The sequence below is a fragment of the Prenolepis imparis genome, unplaced genomic scaffold, assembly GCF_030444845.1.
Source record: "Prenolepis imparis isolate NDT839.2.m4 unplaced genomic scaffold, iyPreImpa1.0 SCAF_179, whole genome shotgun sequence".
Classification (NCBI taxonomy): domain Eukaryota; kingdom Metazoa; phylum Arthropoda; class Insecta; order Hymenoptera; family Formicidae; genus Prenolepis; species Prenolepis imparis.
This window is the reverse complement of record NW_028141337.1, coordinates 13,496-27,252: the sequence shown is the minus strand read 5'-3', so window position 1 is coordinate 27,252 and position 13,757 is coordinate 13,496. Positions and strand designations below refer to the sequence as shown.

General features: G+C 38.9%; 1 pseudogene; it reads left to right on the top strand.

The window, feature by feature from the left end:
• Positions 1 to 11,475: 11,475 nt before the first annotated feature.
• Positions 11,476 to 13,549, top strand: LOC145947897 (uncharacterized; annotated as a pseudogene).
• Positions 13,550 to 13,757: the final 208 nt, after the last annotated feature.

Here is a 13,757-nt window from a genome sequence, read left to right as displayed (position 1 = left end):
ATTTTTGAATGTTTCATATAGTGTGAGATTATCTAAATTGATTATAAGTAATTTTTTTATTATTAATAATTAATAAAATACAAATTTGCAAAAAGGTAAAAATTATACGTGATAAAATCAAAAATTTTTGATATAATTAATATTAGAAAATATTAAGAATATATAGAGGCATAAATATATTAAATATATTATATATAGGAAGAGCTATTTCTATTTCTATATAAATAAATATATTGTGCGCGCGTGCCTATAAGGTTTTGCAATTTTTTGCGCATGCGCGGTGCCAACCGCCGCGGTGATCATGACCGGTGAAACAATAAACAATAGAAGTCGCAGCTAGTAAAAGTGATATGATGATCGATGGGTGCAAGTGTGATGTGCAGTTGTGTGTGCGATATTTTCTTTTGCTAACCGAGTTGTGCAACAAGTCTCAGTCTCGACAATAAGGTAAGATTGGATAAATTTTCTATTTTAATAAATATTCGGTTGCGAATAGTTAATTTAATAATAGCAAAAATATTTGTCCGCTACGTGCGCATGCCGGCTTTGCCACACGTGTACATACATAGCACCATACTCTCGTATATTACAGTAAGTTAAATTGAATAGATCATTAATATATATTCTTTTTGAGAGTTAAATTATAAAACAGTTTTGTTCACTATAGTGAAGAATATACATAGTGATGTAATTTTCTATCATATTTATTTATCTCTCAACCTAACCTAAAAGCTATAGAGCTTTTAAATTTTGGGAATAGAATATTTATTAATATAAGATAGAAAATAAATATTTAAAACTGTTGCTTATTAGTAAAATTGGAAAATTTCCGTATACAGAAAAATTGATGCTTAAAATATAAAACTGGCTATTATATATAACTTTGTAAATAGCGTATAGCGAACAAATATTTTTGCTAATATAAATTTATAAAAAACTGGCAATTTTTATTTCTATTTTATAATATTTGTTCTATTGTACGTAGAGATTAACATTTGCTGAAATAAAAATCAACTCACAATCAGATTGATAAAAGCACGTCGTTACAAGATAAAAAAAGAAATTTAAATCAACACAGTACACAATGGACATTGATGAGAACAAGGTACATATAATTATTTTTACATATAATACGTTGTATATTTGTGTGTGTGTGTTTATATTCATTTCTTATATTTGATTAGTATTATTTTTTATGTAAGAATGCTATGCTTAAGTGATCATAAGATTTCTGTTGTTTGTTTTATACGAAATTCAGATACTTTAATTAAAGGAGTAAGGATTAATTAATTCTTTTAATTATATTATGTATATGTTCATATTTTATTGTTTTCAATGTTACGGATTACATATATTGTTTCTATATTCAATGTATTAACAAATATTAATCATGCATTCTAGTCGATGTTTCTCAGATAAACTATTGTTACGTCCGGCGGACTTCACGATTCTTTTCTTTCCCACGACCAAGGCGAAGTTTGTTGTTAGGTAAATAAAAAAGGAAGAAAAAAGATAATAATAATCTAAGCGGCACGTATATAATAAAACGAAAACGTGCCCAGCGAAACGGACAGCTGCAGATATCGTGAGCGACCGATAAATATTACAAAATCGGTAAATAAAAGAGACCAGGTGGAAAGATGCCGAAAGCGGATTCTTGCCGACACCCTCGCGAATAATAAGTTAAAATCACATGTCGGCAAAACATAAAGACGGCGAGAGCGGGCCGAAAGCGAGCCCACCTTTGAGGGGAAAACTAGAACAACGAATTGATAAAATTAAACGTGCCAAGCGAAGCGGCACCGCAACGAAAACTCTCGCGAGAAACCGACAAACATTGTAAATCGGGAAAACACAACGACGGCGAGAACGCGCCGAAAGCAAATCCTTCCCTAGTAAAATTAGGGGAAAACAAATAATGAAAACGAAAGTGTGCAAAATAAGATAGCACACCTGCGGGTATTCTCGCGAGAAAGCGGCGAAAAATATAAAGATTAAAAAGATGCCACACGCATCGCCTCTCAGCAAACAAGCTCTAAGCCGCACGTGAGGGCAATAAAGCGAGAACCCGCCGATAAAAGCGGCACTAACAAACGACAAATATCGCGATATAGGAAAAACTAACAACAAACACCGCCGCCGATATCGAAATCTCGAGACATCCCCGTTTTTGGGAAAGCGAGCTCCGATTCGCAGACGCCTGCACTAAACTTTTGATTCGTCGATCCTTGCAACGCTCCCCATAGAAAGGGAAAGTAAAAATATTAAAAACGCGATTATGAACTTCTATTCGCAGGATTTTGTCAAAAGGCGGAACGGAGGGCGTGAATCAAAAATCGGGATATAAACGCGAACTTCTCTGCGGAGCGTCACTTATCGTTCTTCGTCGAACATCCACAGTTTCCTTGCGTTTTCACCGCAACACTTAGTGCGCGAAAGAATTCTCAGTGCGAATTCTCAGTGTGAAATCAGCGTGAACACTCAGTGAGAAACTCTGTGAACTTCTGGCATAGCAACAATTGGATATACCAGCCAGACCTAACGGCCCACTGATCCTACAACGAGCCGATCTTGAACCAAACATTTTATCGACTCACGCCATAAGTAGTAAGTCCCTTTATATGCATATACAATCTCACTCTACTAGAAAGAGTTCTTGAATAAATTAACTTCATTTATTCAAAGCTGTTACTTAATATTCGAAGAAGTTCGTATTAATTATTCCTGAACCCTTCCTTCCCCCGCTGAAGGCTTCCTGCATAATTGCAGCGCGAGCCCTGGTTTCACGGTTTCCTGCATAATTGCAGCGCGAGCCCTGGTTTCACGGTTTCCTGCATGATTACAGTGCGAGCCCTGGTTTCACGGTTTCCTGTATAGCTGCAGCGCAAGCCGCGACCTTCCCTTGTATCCGTCGGGTTTCCTGCATAACTGCAGTGAGAGCCCTCGCAAAGTTCCCTCACCCTAAACAAAATTGCAAAGATGCAAATTTCTTCGGAATAAATATTAAAATTTCACTTCTTAAATAAATATTGAATTCAAGGACTCTTTCTCGAAGAACAGCTCTCTTATATCGCTGTTGTTAGTGGAGACTACGCGCCATTCCCAACGGGTCATAAAGCGGTCCCGAAATCGTCGCAATCGTCGTCTAAGGCGAGAATTGGCTCGGGCTACGGCGGACTTATTTTCTACAACCGACGACCATAAATTACTCCGCGAAAAACTCGAAATATTAACTAGAGAACACATTGACACTATTAATAGTTACGCCAAAGAAAAAAATTGTAATACACCTAATCGCGACCCACCTCATTACTCTCCGATTTCATCCCCTGAATACGCAGGAACCCCGCGAATTCCTTCTCCCTCTCCCTTCGAACCCACCGAACAGGAGCGAACTCCTCCCTTCCTTCTCGCTGATTCACCTGAATCACCTCCCGAATCTCAGCGGAACCTTTCTCCTCCACCTCCCCTCTCTCCCGCACGCCCAGATTCACCTCGATCTCCGTCCCCGGTTCCCTCCATTATTACTCTTGGGGACTCACCTCCCTCTTCCCCAACGCCCTCCGAAAACCGGGAACTACCGGAAGATTTTGAGACGATAAATCTCAGCGATGACGGTTCGGAAGAACTAGAATCGCACGCCGAGCTCACCTACGACCAATTCAGAGCTTGGTTAATTAATCAATTCCCGGGGATAAGGGAAGTCCAGGAAGGAACCTTTACAATCGGTCCGGGGCCAGTAGAACATGAGGCCTTGCGTCAACATCTAATCGACGTAAATCCTGAAGAGATTATCCCTTGGTATGTTCCTGAGCGTAGATATCCATTGGCCGTCCCAGCGCAAGTCTTATTAAGATCCTATCCTCCCTCCACCATCCAGATTCGGGAACTCCCATGACACATACGCACACATGTATACATTATTATTATTTGTTACCTAACTATTAAAATGAAAAATTATTGTAATAACCAATCGGGACCATAATATATTTAAACAATAAACTCTCCCCCCTTTATGTCCCGATTGACGACCTCCGTACTTATGTAACACCCGCGAAACACACACACACACCTTTTTATAGATTAAATCCTGCGCGCGAGTTAATTGTTATTTATGTATCCGTCTCTTCACCGTTTTTATTTATATAAATAAAACTTAATTTTATTATGAACTCGCGTTTAATTAATTGATTAACCCGCTCTTATTTCCTCCGTCCAGAGATCGCACTAAGGTCCCATCCCGCGCAAAAGAGATTAAATTCTCTTGCCGAAAAGGGACCACCGAGCGAACGCCCTTTAAATAGCGTAAGAGCGACCCTCGCGGTCGTTGACCTATTTGGGGCCTAAACACGTTCGTTCGGCTCGAACAAAACGCACTACCTGGCGTTGTTCGATTTAAGTAGTTACGTCCTCCCTTTCGACTCTTCCTTCCTTGAGTCTGGACGTAACATACGTAAAAATTTGGGGGCCCCTCCGGGATAGAAATGTGCGATTTTTGGTAGCGGTAATGAGTAAAGGAACAAGAGGTCAAACTGATAAAGATCAAGTAGAAGAACTTTATAAAACTGCATTAACAACACCACATAGAACACGCAAATCTAAACCTAAACCATCTGATTCCGAATTAATTCACACATCCACACCTTTAGTACCTTCAACTTCAACATCTCGAAAAATTAATTTTTCATTGAAAGATCCTTCTTCAGAATTCGATTTAACCGAAAATACTTTAGTAGCCGAATCGCCCGAGCCAGATTCTGACGCTTTCGCCGACGACGTGGTAGAAATTTCAACCGTACGAAATCTAATTGATAAGGTCGATATTGACAATTCTGATAGCGACCCCGAAGAATCACAATCAGCAAACATGGCGCAACCCGTTTGCTACTTTAAAGTATGCGGTCGAAGCCGTCCCTTTTTTTGACGGCAGTAATATCCCGCTAAATTATTTTATTGAGGGTTGCGAGGAGGCGAAATCCATGCTTCCTAAAGAAGCCGAGCCACAATTTACCAAAATTTTAAGAACTCGAATAGTAGGGGAAGCGCGTCGAACCATAAGAGATCAAAATTTTGACACTGTATCACAACTAACCACATACTTAAAACAAATTTATGGGGCTACTAAAAATATCTATCAATTACAAGGAGAATTAGGGTGCATCTATCAAAAAAATGAAGAGGATGTTGTTACTTACGCGAACCGCGTTAAATTCCTCGGAAAGCAAATACTAGAGGCTTACAGGAGTTCGGGACACGTATTACCTGACCAAAATATAAAAGCAACAGTAGAAAAAGATATGTGCAAATGCTTCATTAGAGGATTAAAGCCCGAAATAGAGCAGAGAATCGCGAGAAATTTAGATGTACAGGAGACCGTCACTGACGCGTTAAGAATAGAAAGAGAGCTTCGAGAGATGACAGGTTTACGACAAGGCCAAGTCGTTAACTCAGGCCAATGCCCAACTGCGCCTACTAATCAAGCGCGGGGAACCTGTCAAGTCTGTTTTAAGGAAGGGCACACTGCAGATATTTGTAGGAAGCTCACTCAATTTTCTCTTCAAAATCTTCAACCAAACACCGGTACTGACATTTTAATCTGTCAAATTTGCAAAAAACGTGGACATAGCGCGGATAAATGTCGTCAACGCGATCCTCGGTCTCGTCAAACAATAAATGTAATTCAAGAGAAAGCTATTATTTGTCAATTATGTTCGAAGACCGGTCACGACGCGAAATCATGTCAACAAAATAATCCTAAACAGCAACCTAATAAACCATCGGTGATTTGTCAATGGTGCGATAAGGGCGGTCATTCGGCTAGCAATTGTTGGAAAAAACAGAACGAACAACGGAATTCGGGAAATAACACGAATATCGCTTGCCAAATTTGCAACAACTTCGGTCACTCCGCACAAAACTGCCGCTCCAAAATAAACTCAGCATCAAGGCCTAGAGACAATTTATTCTGTCGGTACTGCAAGGAACATGGCCATCTCCTCGATAATTGCCAACTACGAATCGCGAGTAACAATCGCCGTAAAGAAAATAGCCAGGGAAACTACTCAGGTCCCGCGGCGTCGGGTGCGCAACGGGGGGCCGAGAAGACTTCACACCCGTCAGGATCCCAGGCCAAATAAATCAACCGAAAACAGAAATACGGCCTGTAACAGTAAACCTCGCTAAACACAGTCGCGTGCCCACCGTTCAGGTCAATATTGGTAAAACGACCGCTCACACCACCTTTATGCTAGACACGGGATCCGGACCAAATATAATAAAGGAGGATTTCGTACCCGAAGATACTAAAGTCAATTATATAAACATTTTAAAATTAAACGGGATAAATAATTATCCTGTTTATACTCTCGGCGAAATTACACTAACGTTTTTCCAATTACCAGTCTCGTTCCACATAGTAGCTAACGATTTCCCGATTCCGCAATCAGGAATATTGGGAAATGATTTCTTCAAGCAAACCTCGTCGAAGATAGATTACGCACAAGGACACCTAGACGTCTCCGGAATTAGTGTACCTTTCTTCTCTCCAGAAACTATAGTAGTATCCCCAAGATCCGAATCATTGTTTTACGTAAGAATAGAAAATCCAGAAGTAAAAATAGGATACATACCAAGATTAAAAGTAGAGCACGGAATCTATTTAGGGGATACTATCGTGGAGAACGTCTCTGAAAGGGCATACTTAAACGTTATAAGCACTCTAGACGAGGAAGTAGAAGTTCGCGTACCAACGCTGCGTTTAAAACCTTTGAACGGATTACTCGACGATAATGAATCGAACAACGAGACGATTGGCAGCTTAAAGGAAGAAATACCCGCACAAGAAGAATCCCTGGATGTCAAAGCCAATATTAATGTCGAAGAGGAAGATGAAAAAATCAATAAGGAAGAGGAAGAATTTGAAAATGAAGACGGAAGATTTGATAATAAGGGAAACAAGACTATAAAAGAAATTCAAAACAAAAATGAATTTAAAAATAAATTTTTTTTAAATAAAAATTTTAATAATTAAAAAATCCTTGGAGGGGGAAGTTACCAAACCTCTCCTGAAAATTTAAATAATTTGAAGTCCCTTGGAGGGGGAAGTTACCAAACCTCTCCTGGAGGGGATAATTCTAGAATTTCGGAGGGAAATTTCCAAACCTCGACAGAAAATTCTAGCTCCGTCAATTGCGGAGAGGGAAGTTACCAAACCTCTCCTGAAAATTCGAATAATCCAACAATTAATGAAGAGGGAAGTTACCAAACCCCTCCTGAAAAATTGAATAATTCTAGTAAAGGGAAAAGTTATAAAATCTCTCTCGAAAATTTAAATAATTCAAAATCCCTTGGAGGGGGAAGTTACCAAACCTCTCCTGGAGGGGATAATTCTAGAATTTCGGAGGGAAATTTCCAAACCTCGACAGAAAATTCTAGCTCCGTCAATTGCGAGGAGGGAAGTTACCAAACCTCACTACGCGATTCGACACAATCTTGTTCTAACTTAGGAGAGAAAAATTCCTTATCATTTCTAGATATCAAATTTCCGAAAGTTGGATTATTCACAGAAGACTACAACGACAAATTAAGGTCATCTCATGTCACTATAAAAGACCTTCTTGAAAAGGCACAAAAATATAATTTAAATATTGAAAAATTAAACATTAAAAACTCTAAACGCATGAAAAACAATTCCAAACCGTCTTCAAAGGTTTCGACGTCTTTATTAAATAAATCGCAAGAAATTATAGATAAATGTATGCGAAAACGAAAATCTAAACATAAAAGAAAACAACAACAAATTAACGATGCAAACAACGACTTGCATAATTGCCTAGTGGTTTCCGAGGAAAAGGAGAAAGACCGCTTTACACAAATTACCGAATTATTACGATTGGAACATCTAAATAAAAAAGAACAAGAAAGTGTAAAGAAATTAATAACAAACAGTCAAAACCAATTTCATATTCCCGGAGAAAAGTTAACTGCAACTCATGTACTCCAACATCAAATACCAACCACAGATGATCGACCAATTAACACTCGTCAATACAGATTCCCGCAACTACATAAAGAAGAAATAAACAAGCAGGTAGAGGAACTGTTAGAAGGAGGCATCGTAAAAGCCTCACAATCGCCATACAATACGCCTATATGGATCGTGCCGAAGAAAGAGGACTCCAAAGGAAACAAGCGTTGGAGAATGGTCCTCGACTTTCGGGTTTTAAACGACAAGACCATCGGAGACGCATACCCATTACCTAACATCGTAGATATATTAGATCAATTAGGGGGAGCGCAATATTTCTCTGTATGCGATTTAGCATCTGGATTTCATCAGATAAAAATGGATTCTGCTGACAGTCATAAAACTGCATTCACTACTCCCTTCGGTCACTACGAATTCGATCGGATGCCTTTTGGATTAAAAAACGCTCCTGCAACATTTCAGCGCCTAATGGATTTAGTATTAACAGGATTACAGGGCGAAGAATTATTTGTCTATATGGACGACATTGTTATTTATGCTACTTCCTTAGAAGAACACGAACGAAAATACAACGCATTAATAGAACGACTTCGTGAAGCTAACTTAAAATTGCAACCTGACAAATGTGAATTTCTAAAATCCGAAGTAACATATCTAGGACACGTAATTAGCAGGAATGGAGTAAGACCAGATCCAAGGAAATTAGAAGCAGTACATAAATTTCCCCGACCAAAAACCCCGAAGAACATTAAACAATTCTTGGGACTTGCCGGATATTACCGACGCTTTATTCCGAGTTTCTCTAAACTAGCGAAAACACTAACAAATCTATTAAAAAACGACACACGTTTTGAATGGACTTCGGTTCAAGAAAAATCGTTTGAAATACTAAAACAAAAATTATGTGAGGAACCAGTATTACAATACCCTGATTTTTCGAAGCCATTTATCTTAACTACAGACGCTTCAGGGATTGCGGTAGGCGGAATACTTTCACAAGGAGAAATAAATAAAGACCGACCAATCGCATACGCCTCAAGAACTCTCACCGACAATGAATTAAAATACGACACTTACGAAAAAGAAGCGCTGGCCATAATGTATTGCGTTAAACATTTTAGACCGTATCTATATGGAAGAAGATTTACTCTAGTTACGGATCATAAACCTTTAATGTGGTTTAAAAACGCGCAAGACGCAAATATGAGAATACTCCGCTGGAGATTAAAATTAGCAGAATACGACTACGACGTTATTTACAAAGCAGGAAAAACTAATGTAAATGCGGACGCTCTATCAAGAAATCCGATAGACCTTGAAGAAGTCGACTGTAAAATAATAAAAGGACGAAAAACTTTAAATCCAGATGATCCTAAAGACGCAGAAATAATTTCCCAAATGCTAGAAGAATCTGAAGAGGAAGAAGACGACGATTTTCAACTATATCTGTCAGACACCGAAGAAACCGAAGAACCGATACCCGAAGATCTTCCCGGAAATAACACCGATTCTATACCATTTACCCCCGAAGAATTAAACGAACCGATTGCGTTGCAAATTACTGAAAAGGCTTTAATACACGATCCTCCTAAACAAAACAGAATACAAACACGAAGCCAAACCGCAAAACAAAACATTAAGAAAAGCGACGAAGATCATAACGACGAAAGTAGCATTGAAAATTTCAAAGAAAGAGAAGACCCGTCTGACGAAGACCAGGATAAAAAGGCAACCGACGGAAAAGAAAAGAAAGAAAGCGAAGACGACGAAGAAGAAATTATTAATAAAAATTTAAAATCAAGAAAAATAAAAACCAGACCTATCATCATCGAAAATAAATTAGTCAAAAGTAACGTTATAGAATCTCGTGAATTATTATTTTTGCGGAAGGACAACTTAGCGTATTTTGTCGATACATACGGAGAACCGATAGATTCCGGTTCTAAAAAACTCTTCGAACGCAACGAGCTGCCCCATCTAGAACCTTTAGTTCTGGGTAAACCTAAAGCAATAAAACATAAAAACTACTACCACATAGCACTACCTGTTAGCGAGACACAAAGAGAAGGGCCTACAGAGACCCTCGACAGAATTACCTCAATACTACGAGACTTACGAAAATTAACTGAAAATATGAACCTAGAAACGCTAAGTCTCGCAAAAACAGAAGTTGTTAATAACGTTCCATGGAGTAACATTAAATCACAAATACAACTAACATTCATCGAATCCGCTACTAAATTAATTATTTGCAACGGACAAATCAAATATCCGCCTAAAGATTTACGACCTATTATAATCGGAGAAATGCACTGCACACCGACAGGAGGACATCGCGGCGTCACAAAAACATATAATAGAATAAAACATAGCTATTATTGGGAAAATTTAAAGTTAAATGTACAGAAATACATACAACAATGTTTGCAATGCCAACTGAAAAAGTTAGTCAGGGTTAAAACGAAACAACCCATGATAATCACAGATACACCAGGATCTTCTTTCGACAAGGTAGCCATGGATATTGTCGGACCTTTACCTAAGACGGAAAGAGACAACGAATACATTCTGACTTTACAGGACCAGCTGACTAAATTCTGTATGGGCATACCCTTACCAAATCAGACTTCCGAAACCATCGCCGAAGTGTTCGTGGACCGTTTTATTTGCACATTCGGAGCACCAAAAGCAATATTAACGGATCAAGGAAGAAATTTTATCAGTGATTTAATGAGGAAAATCGCAAAATTATTTAAAATTCGTAAATTTCGTACTACTGCCTTCCACCCACAATCTAACGGATCTTTGGAAAGATCGCATCACGCATTAGGAGAATATTTAAAACAATACGCAAACGAACAAAAACAGTGGGATAGATGGATAAGCCTCGCAATGTTCAATTATAATACAAACGTACACGAAGCAACCAGACATACACCGTACGAATTAGTCTTCGGAAAAATAGCCAGAATTCCTTCGAACGAGTTTTTACCTCCAAGCGACCAATTAGCGAATTACAACGATTATCTAGTAAACCTCGTTACACAACTTCATACAATTCAAGGAAATGCTCGTGAAAACGTTATCGAAGCAAAACACAGATCGAAGAAATATTACGATAGAAAGATTAACCCCCAAACCTTTAAACCAGGAGACCATGTATTTCTCTTAAAGGGACCAAAACCCGGAAAATTCGGAGATCACTATACAGGACCTCATGAAGTATTGGAAATATTAAACAAAAATAATGTAAAAATTAGGATAAAAAAGAATAGCCGAATTGTACATCCAAACCGATTGCGAATTTCCCACATTAAAATAACCAAATAATTAACAAATAATAAAAATTATAATAATACACAAATAAATCAACAAAACAAAAATAAAAACTAAAATATTAATCCAAATAAAATGAAAATAGAAAATTTATATAAGAATAAAGAAGGGAGAAGACATTCGCACATACAAAGAAATAATTAATATTTCAGATGGATCGCAAATTCAAACTAATTGCGATATTGATAAGCCTAGCCGTATACCTGCATCCTACATACGGACTAATAGGATACGATTGCGGATCTTCTTCCGCGAACTTAACTACTCTGTCATTACTAAACATCGAAGAATGCGACATTCCTCGCAAAGAAATAAAAGCGGATCAAGTTTATGTACAACTACTACAAGTTAACGAATTCGAAGCTGTACAAGTAATACAGTGCAAGGTCGAGATCGATCGACTAGTCAAGAAATGCGGAATGTTCTCTCATACAATGGACGTACACAATGGAAAGTATTCATATATAGAAGAAATAACTCGCGAAACTTGTAAACGAATGCATAATTACGGAACATATCAATTAGGACACACTCACATAACAGGACTCAAATCAAATCGAACAACAACCAGACCAATTACATTAGCCGGCCATGTAGACAATTACGGAGAATGTTTCGGAGGAGCATACTCTGACCCTTACGGAACATGGTCAGATGTCATCGTAGTCGGAACCATAAAAATTACACTGCAGGACTACACCGCAGACGTACGCATTAATACTAACAAAGTGCAACTTAGATCTGGCGTCGCTTGTCAACTCGCTTCCACACATTGCGTAGACATCGAAGGAGGAGACACATACTGGAACACAGTGCCAGCAGGCCCTTGCAAATTTAACAACTATGGGGTACTATTCGAGGGATACGCTCATAAAATCAACGACGAAGAGCATGGTCAAACAGTTTACTCTCTTACAACGCAAGATACAATATTTGCTCTAACCAGCAAGGGAAAACAGGAAGTTTGCGGATATTCAATAGTACGCACCGAACATCCTAAATTAATGATTTTCGAAATGTACGAGGAACCGTCGTTTTCAAAAAACAATCGCGCGTTTCAAATCTCGATATCTTCACGTACATGAATTCTAAGTTTGTTTACGTGGAAAAACATATTCGCACGCAAATTAATCAACTTTACCATGACATTTTATTACAACAATGTAATTTAGAGCAACGAATGCTACAAAACGCTTTGGCCATAGCCACACAATCTCCAGATATTTTTGCATATCATCTAATGAAAGGGCCCGGCTATATGGCTCTACTAGCTGGAGAGGTTATTCACATCGTAAAATGCGTACCCGTCGAAGTCAAGCTCGCTCAAACAAACCGATGCTACAACCAACTACCCGTGCTTCGGGAAAATCAAACGTATTATTTAACTCCACAAACGCACATATTATTGCAACAAGGAACGCAAACCACTTGCAACACATTAGCACCCGCCATGTATCAGCTAGGAGATTCTTGGTACAAATTTATGCCAAGACCAGTGGATACCATACCGCCAGTCACTATAAAACCATTGACTAAGCCTGTATGGAAATACATCAGCCCAGGATCGCTCGCCACCAGCGGTATATACACGGAAACAGACTTAAAGGACCTACGAGATCATATAATGTTTCCAGCCGAACGACCTGCCGTCCTCAACTCCCTAGCGAGAGGGGTGATGGGAAAAACCATATCCCTGGAAGGGGGATCAATCTCCAATTTACTTGATACAAACACCATAGAAAAAATAGCAATATCTACATGGAACAAATTCTGGAATAAATTTCTATTTTTCGGGAATCTCAGCGCTGGACTAATCGGAATATACCTGAGCATCAGAGTCATAAAACTGACGCTAGACACAATAGTACACGGCTACGCCTTACACACAGTGTACGGGTGGTCCTTGTACCTGCTAGGAGCCCTATGGGACTCCCTAACACATCTACTAATACATTTGAAAACAAGGCAATCGAAAAAATCGAAAGCCAGCGTGCCGGTTCCCTATACCCAAAATAACGAGACACCTGAAACCATCCACACAGAAAACAACACAACTCCAACAGCTACCTACCCCCTCCTCCCCCCACGGGAAGATACTACATATACCTTGGAGCTTAAAGAAGCGAAATTTTAACAAGCAAGGCATACCGCCAATTACAATAACCCCCCCCCCCGGTTTTCTTCACATATCAAGCAAGGCATACCGCCAACACAATAAACCCCCTTTTTGGATCTCCCCATGCACCAAAAACAGTAAAAATTTTTTTTTTAATATATACAGAAATGGAAATCCAATATATCGAGACGGAATTTTTGACTCGAGGTCGCCTGGAGGTGACCATAGTGAGAGCAGAGTCGCCGCTTCTCTTTTGGGCACGGTTAAAAAATAGCGCAACGGACTTCCTGGAAATGGAGGAGGAGCTCCAGCTAAAAA